The sequence below is a fragment of the Xyrauchen texanus genome, chromosome 13 (genome assembly GCF_025860055.1).
Source record: "Xyrauchen texanus isolate HMW12.3.18 chromosome 13, RBS_HiC_50CHRs, whole genome shotgun sequence".
Classification (NCBI taxonomy): Eukaryota; Metazoa; Chordata; class Actinopteri; order Cypriniformes; family Catostomidae; genus Xyrauchen; species Xyrauchen texanus.
Window position 1 is genome coordinate 35,696,869 of NC_068288.1, and position 16,499 is coordinate 35,713,367.

Here is a 16,499-nt window from a genome sequence, read left to right on the forward strand (position 1 = left end):
TCAAAGAGGACATTGACCAAGATTACCTCACAAGTAAATGTCCAAGACTATGCATGAGAATAGTTACAGACTGCAGAAAGAGCTCCAATGGAAACAGATGTCAAGGACAACGTTTAACACACACACACACACACACACACACACACACACACACACACACACACACACACACACACACACACACACACACACACATGTTGTGTTTCCATGTTTTATGGGGACTTTCCATAGACATAATGGTTTTTATACTGTACAAACTTTATATTCTATCCCCTAAACCTAACCCTACCCCTAAACCTAACCCTCACAGAAAACTTTCTGCATTTTTACATTTTCAAAAAACATAATTTAGTATGATTTATAAGCTGTTTTCCTCATGGGGACCGACAAAATGTCCCCACAAGGTCAAAAATTTCGGGTTTTACTATCCTTATGGGGACATTTGGTCCCCACAAAGTGATAAATACACGCTCACACACACACACACACACACAGTAGCAATATTAATTTTCAATCACCAGATTCCAGACTTTCATAGTTTGGGAACAGTCTGTTGTCATGTATTAGATACCTGAATACGCATAGTACAGCGCAGTTACAGCTGAAGACTCTACCTGAAGTGTGAGAGAGAGAGAGAGAGAGAGAGAGAGAGAGAGTTTCGGGGTTGGGCAGCAGACTGCGCACAGAGCTTGTCGCGCGGAATATTGGCCGAAATTGCCAACGAACTCAAATAAAGAGACGTCACGAGACCATCAAAAGAGGCTTCAACGGTCGAGAACACCGCAGTTGTAACATCAGTTTCCCTGAAGCGCTCAAATCATCTGGTAAGTCTTCGTGGTTACATTAATTTATCACAACTGTTATCCATTTGTCGCCGATAACGATGTCACAGAACTCTTTGATAGTGCAACATTTTAGTTCTGTTTGAAACACTGCGCGCCATTTTTTGCTTAATGGAGAATTCGCCTGTGACTCGACGGTTAACAAAAACTAGCGGGTAGTGAAAACTCCCTCAACAACTTTCAGTGATTCTTCATCACAACAGTAGCTTTGAAGCTGCTGTTTTTAAGTGTACATTTGGCGTATTACACTGTAAAAAGTTAAACTGAGCTGTAACATAATTGGTCAGATTGATTCAGTCATATTATATAGTAGATTTTGACTTAAAAAATAAGTCAATTTCGATGTTACCACAGTCAGCACATTTTTAGGTAACATTTTGCTTGTACAGGTTTGCTGCAAAGTAAACCCCACTTCATGAAGTGTACATAGAAATGTCTTTCTTTCTTTTATGCCTATATGTATTGTGTTAATACGTAAGGAAAGACCAATACATGTTTTTTCACATTCTATAAATCAGTTTTAAAAACTATCGGCTGATTAATGGGTTATCTGCCCTTTCCACCACCTAAGTTATCCTGTCAGCATAATCCACTATCAGTCGATTTATGCTCTTGTTATTGCTGTGTAAATGCATTTATGCATGCTCTGAGCAACATTAAAACGTCTATATACATACATGTCACTTCAGATGCCACTTCTGTGCCACTTTTGCGGTGTAGAGGTGGCTTATGACATCATGTAGTCCAATGCTGGCACATAATGGTGTTTACTTTATTAGCAACCCATTAACAAGCTGGCCATGACTCCCTACTAATTGATTTAATTGACAATATGTGCTTTTAAACAGAGCAACAGAAGAGAGCCAAAAAGCTTGATGACTATTTTCTCAAAAAGAAACTTTCAAGACAGAAAAAAGCTTATAGTTAATGTACTTTATGATGAAAACGTGTATATATTAATTAAAACACAAACACATCGTTCAGCCTTTATTACTATTTATTGAAAAGAAATGTTAAAGATAACAACAAAATGGTTAAAAGACAATCAAATAGTTTGTGTAGTGAAGGCAGGGATTTTGTGAATTTTGCATTTGAATTCAAATTGCACTTAAATGCTCTCAGCCTGTAAATTAGTGGTTACAGGATTGTTGGAGAGGCCATTATTTCTTACATTACAAATAATAACGGCTTGCTATAGAGTTATAGCTTCCCATAAACATTTATTTTTGCTTATAGCTTTAGTCCTTCTGTGCATTATTAATCAAGACAGAAGGGGAGAATAATATGAAGCTTGTTAATGAAAATTGTACACTTTTAATTCACGCACACTAATGTATGGGACCCTTTTTGGTCTAACATGTTTTCCATTTGTTATTTTCTCTGCATTAACCCCATGGTATTCAAAGGAGTCAATGTACTTTATGCCATGAAAAAAATCAAGAAGTACTTTACATTTGTTGGAGTTGATGATGTTTAAAGCCTCAATATACAGAAGAATATAACTGACCTTGCTCTCTGTTGCTCCCATTGAAAATGAGCACAAAAAACCCCGGACACTGTGTTTAGATCTGTATGAGTGTGTGAACGCAACCCACAGGCTAAAACACCACCCACCACCTCTGTTCAAAAACACTATACCATTCTCCAGAGCTCTTAGCAGGGCCCGTCATCCTTTTATATAACATAACACCTGCCCCACCTCCACCTCCAGCTGGCACCTCCAATGTACAAGAGGTGATAAATAAGAGCACCACCCTCCCCAGTTTGGTTCTTTCAAACCTAAACCAAAACAAATATACATCTAGCCTAAATCCCAGTGTGTTCTCATGAGAATTTGTATGCATTCAAAAAAGTATGGTTTTAGCAAACGTACTCTTACGTTTGCATAGACACGAAACGTACACTATTGACATATTGATAGCATGTAAACATTATCATTTTACATATTAACACCTATAGAAACGTACAAATGTTTACGTGTACTGTTTGAATTTAATAATAATAAATGATTCATAGAATTAATCAGTTAAATACATTTAATTTAAATGCTGTAAGCCCGTTTATCGGTCCAATGACGGTCTCCAATAATACGGGTGAAGGTCTCTGCGCGTTACAGTCTTTCTTGTACGCAACACAACAATATTAAATGAAATACATTTTCTCTTATGTATTATCTCGTTATTTCATCTGACTCCATAAATGAAAAAGGTTTTTAATGATATCTGAGTATCATTAAAAGTGAGCGAATGTTTGATTATTCCTTTAACTCTTTAATTATATTTTACCCGTTTAGATTTAAGAAACTATGTCAGCTTTGAGGTCCTCGCGTGTTTTCTCTACACATGGGTCACCACGATCCAAGCGGCCAGTATTGGATCATCAAACAGAGGTAATTGCTATATACCTGAGATCGGTCACGTTCACGTATACACAATCAAAGATACTTCAGTATAGCCCCATGGAATTGCATACACTTGAATGTAACTTAGCGTTTTCTTCAGTAGAGGTCACGGCCACTATTACAGATGTAAGTTGACCAACATAACTTCTCTTATAATAGCTTTGGATTGGCCATGCGTGGTTTCCCACGTACACTTATCTGGAGAAACATCAAATTAAAACAGAGGTAAGACACCCAGATTTAGATTGGTCAAGCAGCGTTTGCTGTTCTAAACGGAAATTCCCTTTTTGTCTTTGCAAACCAAGTACACTTGAATCGATGCCAAATATTAGTAGTCACTAATCTGGCCTTGAGACTTGCGTGTAACATCACGAATCGTTTAATCTGTTTGGGAAACACAATGTCAGAGTCAGTCAGAATAAAATCAAATGTTGACAATTTATTGATCAGGTAACATAATCAATTCATCAATTCCAATTAGACAGTGATAAGTCAAAGTTAGACATTTTATCAAAACATAAGAAATTCGAATTGCAATCACCTGAAATAAACTACAAACAGTAAACTGTTTGGGATCGATCTGATTACAGAGAGCCCTGAGCAATGTGTGGCCTCTCCTTAAATACCCCGATAATTCAACATGCTTACCAAATGGTGGTGTCTGTCATTATAATTAGATTTTGGTCCCCTGTTGAGGGGGTTCCTGTAGATTAACATACAGGAGGTATGGAGGATCTGGGGAGGGCACACCTTTAAGGGGCACACCACATTTCACATATTTTATAACTTCTTTTAGCTTTTCATTATGGCTGAGAGGATGAGACCAGTTTACCAGGCGCACTGAGAGACTTTAAATGATACCAAACATGTTATAGTTACTTTTGTACACACTTCACATTGCATAGGTTTTTAGTGAGCTTTAAGTGAGGAGGAGGAGTAAGATGAAGATACTTTAGAAGGGAGGTGTTAGCTGCACAGTATGTTGCATCTCGGATGTTGCTGTTACATCTGCGAGAGAGAGTTCAGATGTTAATTCTCATGAGAGCCTTTTGTTTTCTCGAGGAGTAGCCCAGACTCACTGGCACCCGCCTTACAGTTTTCCCCGTTTGGCACCGTGGGCCACACACAGGGTTTCCTGCGGTGTCACTTCAGTCTTTGTAAGGTGGGCAGCTGTCAGGGGCTGAGAGCAAGTGCCATGTCTGTTGATAGACCTGATGAGGCATCTGAAGTCGCAACACTGTGTCTGGTTGAGGTTAGCACATGTGTTCAGTTCATAGAGTCCATCAAGGCATTTGTGGCTTGTTCAGTGGACATGTCATTCCATTATGGAGAAACATCTGCTTCTGGTTGTACCTTTAATGATGATCTGACTCTTTGAAGAATTCTCTGCCACCTCCATTGGTGGTCTTCTGGGCAGACCTCAATTAGGTGAAGGAGTTCTCCTGGCAATGCATATACACCTGAACAGCTTCTTAAATGACCATGTAAAGATGAAACTCTGAAGAACTTAACTGACACAATAAAAGGTTGAGTAATACATGATGAAAAGACAAACAATGAATCAATGTCACCAGTGCGAGTGGTAATCCAGGTCTCAAATGTGTATTTAAAAATGCAAAGGGGACTAATTAATCTGAATTAATTAAAGGAAAGGTGGCACAGAGCTCAAGGCAATTAGAACATGTATCATCAATATACAATATTACAGTGGATACTAAATTAAAGGAAACATACCACAAAGTCAGTATAAATAGTATTTCCATCAGTGCCAGGCATCATTAAACATATAGTTATAATACTAATTCTATGATTTTAGAATCACAGTTACAGACATATACAATAATAATAACAGTGTTAATTCAAAATGATCTAATGTGTGTGATTTGGTGGCTAAGTCACGATCGATGATACATGTCTATTTTCAAAATGTGAAGTGGATCGATAGAAGCCTCTGCATTTCATATCGTCAACTTATTTTATTTTTATATTGTTATTAGCAATGCGTTGGAAACCAGGGGCCCTCTGGTTTGCAACCATTCCAACAACAATCAATTGGTTTGATTTATACGTGCGTGGAAATGTTGAAATTTTGTTGCTTGCAATTAGTAATTAAATCATTGATGTGTGACTGTAGCCATGCACATGTCCCATGTATATTACAGTATTTAAAAGGAAAGTTGTAAATAGTGCCTGTTTTATGGAAACAGGTTTGTAATATCCTATGTGTGAGAGGCTATGTGTATGTGAGAGCGGGCCAGATCTTCAGTGGATTAGTATCTTCAGAATCTTGGCCATTATTTTGTTCCATGATGTGTCGTAATAAAAGTGGGTGCTCTGTATGTTTAGGAGATGGGTGGAACCTGATCTAGAGCAATTGGTGTTGTATAATTTTTGGTTCGGTGCTAAACCGGAGGCCGTACAGATATTTTTGTTTTTGTGGAGCTGTGAGGTGTGAATGGCCTGTTAGATTTGCTTTGCACCCATCTCCAGCATGGCCAAATTGATGTCCTGGCTTGAGGCGGGGGATCAGAATTCTTTTTCATCTGTCCCTCACGACATTGTAACCTGAAATATGAACAACTACAGAAAGAGAAAACAGTTAATGTTGAACCTTTAATTAATTTGCATTTAGACATGTGGTACTTTATTTTCCTCCGATGGTCAAAGCCAAACTGTTACAGACAGCTTTAGTCTCATAATGTATGGTTTGTGCCATCAGGGGAGAAACATGTACCATTGCAATGTCCAATGCAAATTTTATTTCAAAGATCAAATTAGACTGAGCATCCTTGGTGAGATCTGAATTACTGCTGATATTTTAGTGCAGTTTGGAGTGTGAAGCACCTTAAGCTGTTCTCACAGTTGAGTCTGTACAGTCTGCTGTTGTGAGCAATATAAGCCCCAGTTCTGCTGGGGAACTTTCTGAGCATTGTTTTATTGCTCCCAACACAGCTCTGTGGTCAAAGAATCAATTCACATTTTGGTGATGTGTCTTCTGCTTAGCATTTTTTAAGGATGCTATTCACACGTTTGATCATCTATGACCTATGATCTCGGTGGTCCGTTAGGGTTATGAAATTTTGCCTGATGTTTAGCATTTTACACACAAATTTTTTCATTGTCTATCCAGTGGAATGGTTCCCCTGATCAGATTTTAAATTCAATTGGTGCTTCTCAGCGAGAGATGATTTGGTTCATTATCATGTGCCACTGCATTGGTGCACAGCAAACAACGACCGTATACTCCTCCCTCTTGGCACTGAGAAGAGAACCAATGAAATTCAAATCACAAGAATTTTCAGGGCGGTAAGGTTGTTCGGTTTGCAGTGTCACTACAAATATACATGTCTAATATACATCTGCAATGCCATGCATAACCTTTCCCGTCTGTGGCCATGCATGGCCATTATAATATAATGCATATTATAATGTGATTATAATACAACTATATTGTATTAAAATAGTATAAATTAAACTGATTTTATCACTGGTTTCTGGAGGGCTTCTGGAGCGATGTATTTATCAGTCATAAATCATGCCTTCAGTGACCTTGACTAGTTGGTCCTGCTGCAGGTGCGGTGTCAGCTCTCCATCAGAGCTCCACAGTTCTTGTTGGTACTGTTTTGAGTTAATAGGAATAGTCTGAACCGCACTCTCAGCAGGAACAATCAGCCTGTCAGGCTGCCATTCATCTCCCTATGGGGATGGAGGCCACATATCCCTATTGGTGATGGTATTTTCCATTATTCCGTTTGCGTTGTGGGCCACGCCCTTTTGGCAGTTTTGTTTTTAAACTCTGTGAAGAAATTTGTGAATAGTTTCAACAGGTGGCTATTGGGCGTTTTTTGGCAATGTTTTGCTTGTTTTCTCAAATCTCTTTCTCTTTTTGGCAATCTCTTATGAGATGGTTACACTTTTGCAATAATGGCATTGCATTTTGCTCTGAGATCTTTGGTTAAGTTTCTCTGGGCCTTTCCCTTCTGTTAACCATTTTGCAGGCGCTAACACTACGGGGTTTTGATCTCCACCTGCTTTCTATTCTTGAACCCCAGTCTACTATTGATCTGAGCGTGTGTTCGGCCGGGTCGACACCATTGGATAAAGCCGTTTGAACTGGGATGCTGGCATTTTTCTTAACAAGCTGTAGTAATGCGTCATGGTCACGGTTTGCATTTTCTAGGCCTGAGTGTTCTTTGTATGTTACCCATAACCGTTCAGCGTACGTTTCAAATGACTCATTACTGGCTTGTTTGATTTCAAATATTTTTCTCCAATCTGCATGTGTCGGTCCCCTCATGTCTAATAATGCCTGTTTTAGACGCTCGTAGATCATTTCGTCGGTTTCGTTATTGTCTCGGTTCATAATGTTGCCAGATTTCATCTCTGTGGTTAGTTTCGGTCTGAGCACCTCAGGGATAGTGAGGAGAGCTATTTGCCATACATCTCTAATTTCTAATTTGTACACCGTGGCCTGTAACATCAATGCTTCCCAGTAGGGTTGAAACGGCCCTTTTCTCGGCATAATTCCTACGACTTGTTTATGTCTAGAGCATTCTTCGCATGTTAACGGGCGGCTGATTGTTGTGATTTCATCATCCGCGTGCGTCATGGTTTTAAGCACAGCGACATTAACTGATTTCTTTGGCAAGTCATTAGATTTTGTTCGAGTCTTTACTGAGCTTCGCAGGTTTGGTTCTTCAGGCCGCAGGTTCACAAGAGCTCGGTTACGAGTTTCTCTCTGTGGCCTGTCTCCTAACGCGGCATTGTCATCATCATTTTGAGTCTCTAGCTCAAAGGTTTTATCCAGTGCTGCTCGTTTAACTGCAGCTACTGGAAACCCGGTTTATCGCAGCAATCTTCGAGAGCAGATATGTAATTCCTGCGGTTTTAAGTTTTCTTTGAATTTGATCAATTGTTTTTGCCATTTCTTCGCGTTGTCTAACCCACCCCTGTTGCTTCGTGCGTGAAGGCTTCGACTTGTGCTCTTAACTTTTGCAATTCGTCAGATCGCAATCTTTCGATTTCTTTGATATTTGCTATTGTTCGTTCGTTCTCGGTTATGGTCTCGAGGTCGTTACGACGAAGCAAATAAACAATTGCAGCGGGAATGTTATTGTATTTTGATTTTGATTTCAATTTCGCACCCTCAGCAGAATACCAGGATATTAATTCGTTGTTGCTCCACTTTAATTTTAGTCCCTTGACGCTTAACCGAACAAGGAGGTTTTTTAATTGCACACCTAAAATGTCCATAATTTCCCCGTCTATACCGCTGCTGTGCTTTCCCTGGAAAGACATGTTTCCAGTCTAATTCTTATGTCCACCGGAGTTTTCGGTTCCGGTCTTAATAGATGTGAGGTGTAAACAATCTCCCCCTCAACACTTCTAAAAGGCAAATAAAGATTGACTTACCACAGCAGCTGGAGATAGGTGAGAAGGTCAAACCTCATGTCCCGGGCAGGGATCAAGTTGAATGTTGCGCTGGAAAGACGTTGCTCGTCTGGTTGCGAGATCACGGAAGGGCTGTCACCACTTTGTAAGCCCGTTTATCGGTCCAATGACGGTCTCCAATAATACGGGTGAAGGTCTCTGCGCGTTACAGTCTTTCTTGTACGCAACACAACAATATTAAATGAAATACATTTTCTCTTATGTATTATCTCGTTATTTCATCTGACTCCATAAATGAAAAAGGTTTTTAATGATATCTGAGTATCATTAAAAGTGAGCGAATGTTTGATTATTCCTTTAACTCTTTAATTATATTTTACCCGTTTAGATTTAAGAAACTATGTACGCTTTGAGGGCCTCGCGTGTTTTCTCTACACCATGGGTCACACGATCACAAGCGGCCAGTATTGGATCATCAAACAGAGGTAATTGCTATATACCTGAGATCGGTCACGTTCACGTATACACAATCAAAGATACTTCAGTATAGCCCCATGGAATTGCATACACTTGAATGTAACTTAACGTTTTCTTCAGTAGAGGTCACGGCCACTATTACAGATGTAAGTTGACCAACATAACTTCTCTTATAATAGCTTTGGATTGGCCATGCGTGGTTTCCCACGTACACTTATCTGGAGAAACATCAAATTAAAACAGAGGTAAGACACCCAGATTTAGATTGGTCAAGCAGCGTTTGCTGTTCTAAGCGGAAATTCCCTTTTGTCTTTGCAAACCAAGTACACTTGAATCGATGCCAAATATTAGTCGTCACTAATCTGACGCAGACTTGCGGTAACATACTGAATCGTTTAATCTGTTTGGGAAACACAATGTCAGAGTCAGTCAGAATAAAATCAAATGTTGACAATTTATTGATCAGGTAACATAATCAATTCATCAATTCCAATTAGACAGTGATAAGTCAAAGTTAGACATTTTATCAAAACATAAGAAATTCGAATTGCAATCACCTGAAATAAACTACAAACAGTAAACTGTTTGGGATCGATCTGATTACAGAGAGCCCTGAGCAATGTGTGGCCTCTCCTTAAATACCCCGATAATTCAACATGCTTACCAAATGGTGGTGTCTGTCATTATAATTAGATTTTGGTCCCCTGTTGAGGGGTTCCTGTAGATTAACATACAGGAGGTATGGAGGATCTGGGGAGGGCACACCTTTAAGGGGCACACCACATTTCACATATTTTATAACTTCTTTTAGCTTTTCATTATGGCTGAGAGGATGAGACCAGTTTACCAGGCGCACTGAGAGACTTTAAATGATACCAAACATGTTATAGTTACTTTTTGTACACACTTCACATTGCATAGGTTTTTAGTGAGCTTTAAGTGAGGAGGAGGAGTAAGATGAAGATACTTTAGAAGGGAGGTGTTAGCTGCACAGTATGTTGCATCTCGGATGTTGCTGTTACATCTGCGAGAGAGAGTTCAGATGTTAATTCTCATGAGAGCCTTTTGTTTTCTCGAGGAGTAGCCCAGACTCACTGGCACCCGCCTTACAATGCCATCACGTTTATTTAATGCAGTTGACATCATAATATGACGTTTTAATGGTTTCATTTAGTTCTGTATGATTTGCGCTGCCCTATACAATGTTTTAAAGGATTTCATCACTTTTACCATGACTAAACTGTAAAACTTTCAAATGAATAAAATAATCATTTATTAAGCATTTAAATACATTTTTGTTTTCAATGGGACACAAAGGGAGTTTTTAGAATATGGCAAAAAACAAAATAAACCACAAAAAGCACCATAAAACAATAATAAAATTAATCCATACATTTCTTAGATATAATCCAAATAATCATACTGCTTTCTGTGAAGAACAGACCCAAATTCAAACCTTTTATTCAACGATCTCCTTCAACTGCAGTGGCGTCACGGCCACTGTAAGCGTCAACCCACGTTGGTTTCGTTTTCAAAATTAACAAATTGCCGCCTCAAGCATTATGACCAGTGGTTTTATGGCAGCGATGTCGAATGCTCATTGGCTCTTAAGTGTCTCGTGACCGTTTGCAACATGCTGTTTTCTGCAATGTATTTGTTTGAATGAGTAGACAGCGCTGTTATAGAGTGCATCAGGAGAAGATTTACAGCGATTTAATAATTTGAATTCTACTCTACACCTCACACAATTGCACTATTGCCACTGTACATTAATCCACTTGTTAAATGTTTTTATATTGTTTAAATGTTTAGCGGTTGGGGTGAACATGTACATTTAAATGTTACAAATATTAGCGTACAACTAGCTACGTATATTAATGAGATCAGGTTGCTGATCCATGATGTCTTACCATCGGCAACAGTGCTTAATGTTTTAGCAACATTTCTAACTATGCTCTTCAACAATGCACTATAAATGTAAATCTACTCTACAAACTGTTGATCAAGCTTGTTTCAGATACCAAAATTACAACCAACCCAGAAGTGTTTAGCTGCTACAAAGTTCTTTTAATGAGCTCTTTAGCACAGTATTTGGAAAACAAATGCAAATTGGAGAGGCAATTTCATTCAAGTGACTGTTGCAGAAATATTAAGTTTCTACTGTATTGCATATGCATAAGCATCTTTTTAGATCACCAAAATAATGTATAGGACCTTTTATGTAGAATATATTCAAATTTTACAGAATATATAGACACGTTTATTTGAAGACGCCTTCTGAACAAACATAATAAAAAGAGAAGAAGAGAAAATTAGGCAATTTCTAAGAATTCATTTTGGATCTTTGGTTCTTAAAATTAGTTAAATTAATGGTGTTTAATCTTTAGAAATAGTTCTATACTGCACATTAAAGCAGCATCTGCAGTCAATCTTTATAACTTTTAATGAAATAATTTAATGTCTATTAGACTAGCTTTGGAATTCATAATTGTGTGGCTTATGCAATTAAATTAATGTTTTGTTTTCGTTTGTGAATGAAGGACAGGTAAAGACAGTTCCAGCATTACTGATTTGACCTGATAATTGTATTAATAACCCACCGTAGTCTCAACACATCAAAACCATTATTAGTATATCTATAAAATCAGGTCAGTGCTTAATACAATGTTAGAGACAGCTCTCACATAGGTACCATGTCACTGCGATGCAGATAAAACAGATATTGTATATTTTATTTCTGTCTAAATAGAAACCTCCAGTTGACACTAAATTCCCTGGAGCTGCTTAAAATAAGAGGAAGTGTATGAGTGTGTATCTGTATGTGAAGGAGAGAGAGCAATATTGAGACGGAGAGAGCAAATGGAGTATTAATAACATAAGCCAAAATAACGTCTAGGTTACAGATGTAACCTCCGTTCCCTGATGGAGGGAACGAGACGTTGTGTCGAAGAAGCGACACTAGGGGTCTCTCTTGAGAGCCTTTCGCATCTCTGATCTATGAGGAAAAGGCCAATGAGAAATTGGCAGACAAAATTTGCATGTCCTGCCCCCGGACATAAGGGTATAAAGGGAGAGAAATGTGTCTGTTTCATTCAGGATTTTTCTGAGGAGCCGACATTGAGGTTCGGCTGCAACAGTGGCTCGGTTCAGCGACATGGCCAGGGAACGAATTACATCTGTAACCTAGACATTCCTCGTCTGTCGGTCACTTCGACGTTGTGTCGAATAAGCGACAGTAGGGGTCCAATTTAAATCACGCCATGTGCTGAGCCCGTCTGTGGAGCACCTTTTCCAGTACAGGGTAAATTGAGTACCCGCATTGGTCTTGGTCGGTGAATTCCTCCGCTAAATTTGCGGACCATAGGGCTAGGGAGGAGTCATCCAGGGAGCCGAGTTCGTGGGATCTCCTGGGGTAAAAGCGCACGGTTTTACCTCAGCAGATGAAAAGGGCACTAGGTGCAAGTGGTCCACCCGGTCAGTTTGTCAGCGTGTACCGAGTTCTACCGGCTCGGACCTGAGAAAACTGACTCAACCCTGAGATTGTAAAATCTCGCAAAGGTATTGGGTGTTGCACAACCCGCTGCTCTGCATATGTCTGCTAGGGAGGTGCCCCTTGCCAGTGTCCATGATCCGCTTGGGTGTGATAGGCCAATGTAATGGCGTCCAATACCCAGTGGGAAAGCCTCTGTTTGGAGACAGTGTTCCCTTTCCGCTGTCCAGCAAAGCAGACATAGAGCTGCTCAGAATGTCTAAAGCTCTGCATGCGGTCCAAGTAGATACGCAAAGCACGTACCGGACACAGCAACGAAGGGGATGGGCCTGCCTCCTCCCGGGGCAGAGCTTGCAGGTTCACTACCTGGTCCCTGAAGGGAGTGGTAGGCACCTTGGGCACCTAGCCCGGTTGCGGTCTTAGGATCACGTGAGTGTCTGCCGGTCCGGACTCCAGGCAGGAGGGGAACAGGCTCGGCAGGGAGGGATTTAACCTCCAGGCGCCTCTTCGTAACCTGATAATTAAGTCGTGCTTACCCAAAGACTTGCCGTCTACTGTGTCGTGGTGGGCCGTGATAGCAGCTACATACACCTTCAAGGTGGAGGGGGACAGCAGGAATGAAAGCACTAACCTAACTGCACACCTCTGTGGGTCTTCAGTCTGGGAAGAACACCAATTTGCGAACAAGCGCCACTTCAGGGCTTAAAGTTGCCTGGTAGAGGGAGCTCTGGCTTGGTTGCTCGTGTCTATGACAGCAGGTGGTAGATCAGCTAGATCTTCCACATTCCATCCAGGGGCAAGGTGTGGAGGTTCCACAGGTCTAGGTGCGGATGCCTCACGGCAAGCCTGCCTATCCTCTTGAGCTTCCCAAGCAGGATGAGCTCGCCGCTGCATCGGAGAGTGGTCCGGCGTCTGACGCGGATGACTCGACTGGGCTGCCGCCTTCGGGCCAGCGCGCCCAGTCTGAAGCTGACGCCCAGATGTTCGACATGCTTGCCTGGGCCGCCGTCAGCGTGGGGCTGGACTGGAACCCTCCATCGTCAGAGCTGAAATGCCTCACCATGTTCAGGCTGGGCACGGCGGTCCCCTTAAAACATTTACAGAGACTCCTGGGGCATATGGCGTCCTATGCGGCGGTCGCGCCGCTGGGGTTGATGCATGAGAGACCGCTTCAGCACTGGCTCCAGACTTGAGTCCTGAGATGAGCATGGCGCCGCGGCACACAACGTGTGTTCATCACCCCCGCGTGCCGCCAAACTTTCAAACCCTGCACAAACCTCTGCTTCCTACGGACAGGAGTCACCTTGCAGCAGGTGTCCCGACGTGTCACCGCAGACACCTCCAAATTGGGTTGGGGCGCCATGTGCAATGGCCCCGTTGTGCTGGCACATCAACTGCCTAGAGTTGTTGGCTGTACTTTTGTATTGCGGAGGTTTCTCCCGCTAATTTAGGGCAAACACGTCTTGATCCAGGAGTGGTGGTGGTGTAGTGGTCTAAACCACATAACTGGTAAACTGGTAATCAGAAGGTCGCTTGTTCGATCCCCACAGCCACCACCATTGTGTCCTTGAGCAAGGCACTTAACTCCAGGTTGCTCCAGGGGGATTGTCCCTGTAATAAGGGCTCTGTAAGTCGATTTGGATAAAAGCGTCTGCCAAATGCATAAATGATCCGATCAGACAGCACCACCATGGTAGCGTACATAAATCGCCAAGGCGGCGTATGCTCCAGTCACGTCACAACTTTCCCTTCGTCTCCTCCTTTGGAGCCAGCAGCAACTCAAGTGCCACTCACATCCCGGGCAACCTCAACGTGGTAGGACTCGACAACGCTTGCCCAGTGGAGAGTGGAGGCTTCACCCTCAGTCGGTCCAGCTGATTTGGGAACGGTTCGGCAAGGCCCAGGTAGACCTATTCGCCTTTCCGAGAGACCTCCCACTGCCCGCTCTGGTATACCCGAACAGAGGCTCCCCTCGGGGCAGACGCGCTGACACACAGCTGGCCAGCGGGGTTGCGCAAGTACGCATTTCCCCCAGTGAGCCTGCTTGCACTGGTGCTGTGCAAGGTCACGGAGGATGGGGAACAAGTCATTCTAGTGGCCCACTCAGACTTGGTTCTCGGATCTCGTACTCCTCGCGACAGCCCCTCCCTGACAAATCCCCCTGAGGAAGGACCTTCTTTCTCAGGGACGGGGCATGCTCTGGCATCCGCACCCAGACCTGTGGAACCTCCACACCTTGGCCCTGGATGGGATGCGGAAGATCTAGCTGATCTACCACCTGCTGTCATAGACACGATCAACCAAGCCAGACCTCTGATGGGGGCCTAACCTCTGATGTAAGTGGGGACGTACCCCGCGAAACCGAGCCCCCTGCCATGCCCAAATCGCCTCTATCGCCAGCCGGGTCGTCCTCAATCCCGTGGGAAGAAGGAGCGAAGCGGGGGGCGGCTGGAGTGGCCGTGACCGCACCATTGCCATGGTAAGATTCTCGCAGTGAGAACACGAACCATCCACATATGCTGCCTCGGTGTGATTGCGGCCCAGACACACGAGGCAGCACCTGTGACCGCCAGGAGCAGAGAGCACTCGACTGCATCCAGGAACTACACAGGGGCGGAAAGACATCTTTATAAAGATGCGTCCTGAAAAGGACGTTCAACACCGCTGTGTATTGCTCTTTTAGAGAAAATGCTCTTTTAGTGAAAATTTCTCTTTTACTAGCGCTGTTGAAGCACCCAGGGGCAAAGCTGCACTGCTGTGCAGAGAAGGAGAAAGCCGCTGATATGCACCGTAGATCCAACAGCAATCGCTCAGAGATGAGAGGAAACAGACTGTGACTTTCAGCTCGCTGCATACACAACCGGTTGGCTCCGAAGAAAATTTCTGAATGAAACAGACGCATTTCCCTCCCTTTTATACCCTTATGTCTGGGGGCGGGACATGCAAATTCTGTCTGCCAATTTCCAGTTGGCCTTTTCTCATAGATCAGAGATGAGAAAGGCTGTCAAGAGAGACCCCTAGTGTTGCTTCTTCGACACAACGTCGAAGTGAGCGACAGACGGGGAAGAGAAGATAAACAAAAGAACAAGAATGGCAGTTCTCATTATCATATCTCTCTAAGTGTTGAATATATATACAGTTTCTTATTTTTTTGGGAGGCTTAAAAAGTTCTTAACAAGAATCACACACTTGCCCACATGACCTAGATTCATGCCCCCAGGAGTGTCTCAATCTGTCCTGTCTCCTGACAGAAAAGACACTTATTTTGAAATGATAACTTTATCAATTCATGACTATGGGATTCAAGAAGCTTTTGTAAATAAGCTTTAAATGTGAATGTGAATAACTTGCACTTTATTCTCCCTACAGTTTTTTTTAGATTTCAGAATTGTTTATTTATGACCACACATCCTCAGTAGATTCAAGCAATATGTTTTCTTTCAGATTTATTAACAAGGTCAAAATACATAATACATTACCATTAAATATAATAAATGTATCATCTTTATTTGGAATTTGAGCTGCTGTTGCAAACGTTTAAAAAACCTAAAGGGCTAGTTCAGTTTTTTTTTTTTTTTTTTGATTCTGTAAGTACTGTAATTGTAAATGACTTGCAGTCTTTGATCCTGGATTTTTTCAATAGTTTTTGCAGTAAATTAAACAAAAGATGCAAAATTAAATAAAATATACCATTTCAAAAGAACTCTCAAAAATGCTTTAAAACACTTCCCTGGTTTTAAGGAAGACACTATAAAAGGTGAATATAAGAACTTGTTACCTTAAGGAGCTACTTGTTGACCCTTAAAATTAATTGCATTGGTGTAATCCAATATATTCAGGTTGATTCTGTCATGACTTTTTGTGGTTTGAATAAAAACATTTATTATAGATATTACTA

General features: G+C 41.6%; 1 protein-coding gene across 1 annotated transcript in view; it reads left to right on the forward strand.

Moving 5' to 3' along the window:
* Positions 1–672: 672 nt before the first annotated feature.
* The window catches only part of camkva (CaM kinase-like vesicle-associated a), a 51,031-nt gene continuing 35,204 nt past the window's right edge, over positions 673–16,499 (forward strand). Inside the window, exon 1 of the mRNA XM_052141337.1 lies at positions 673–824. The gene's annotated coding sequence lies outside the window, so the exon portion shown is untranslated. The remainder of the gene's footprint in view (positions 825–16,499) is intronic.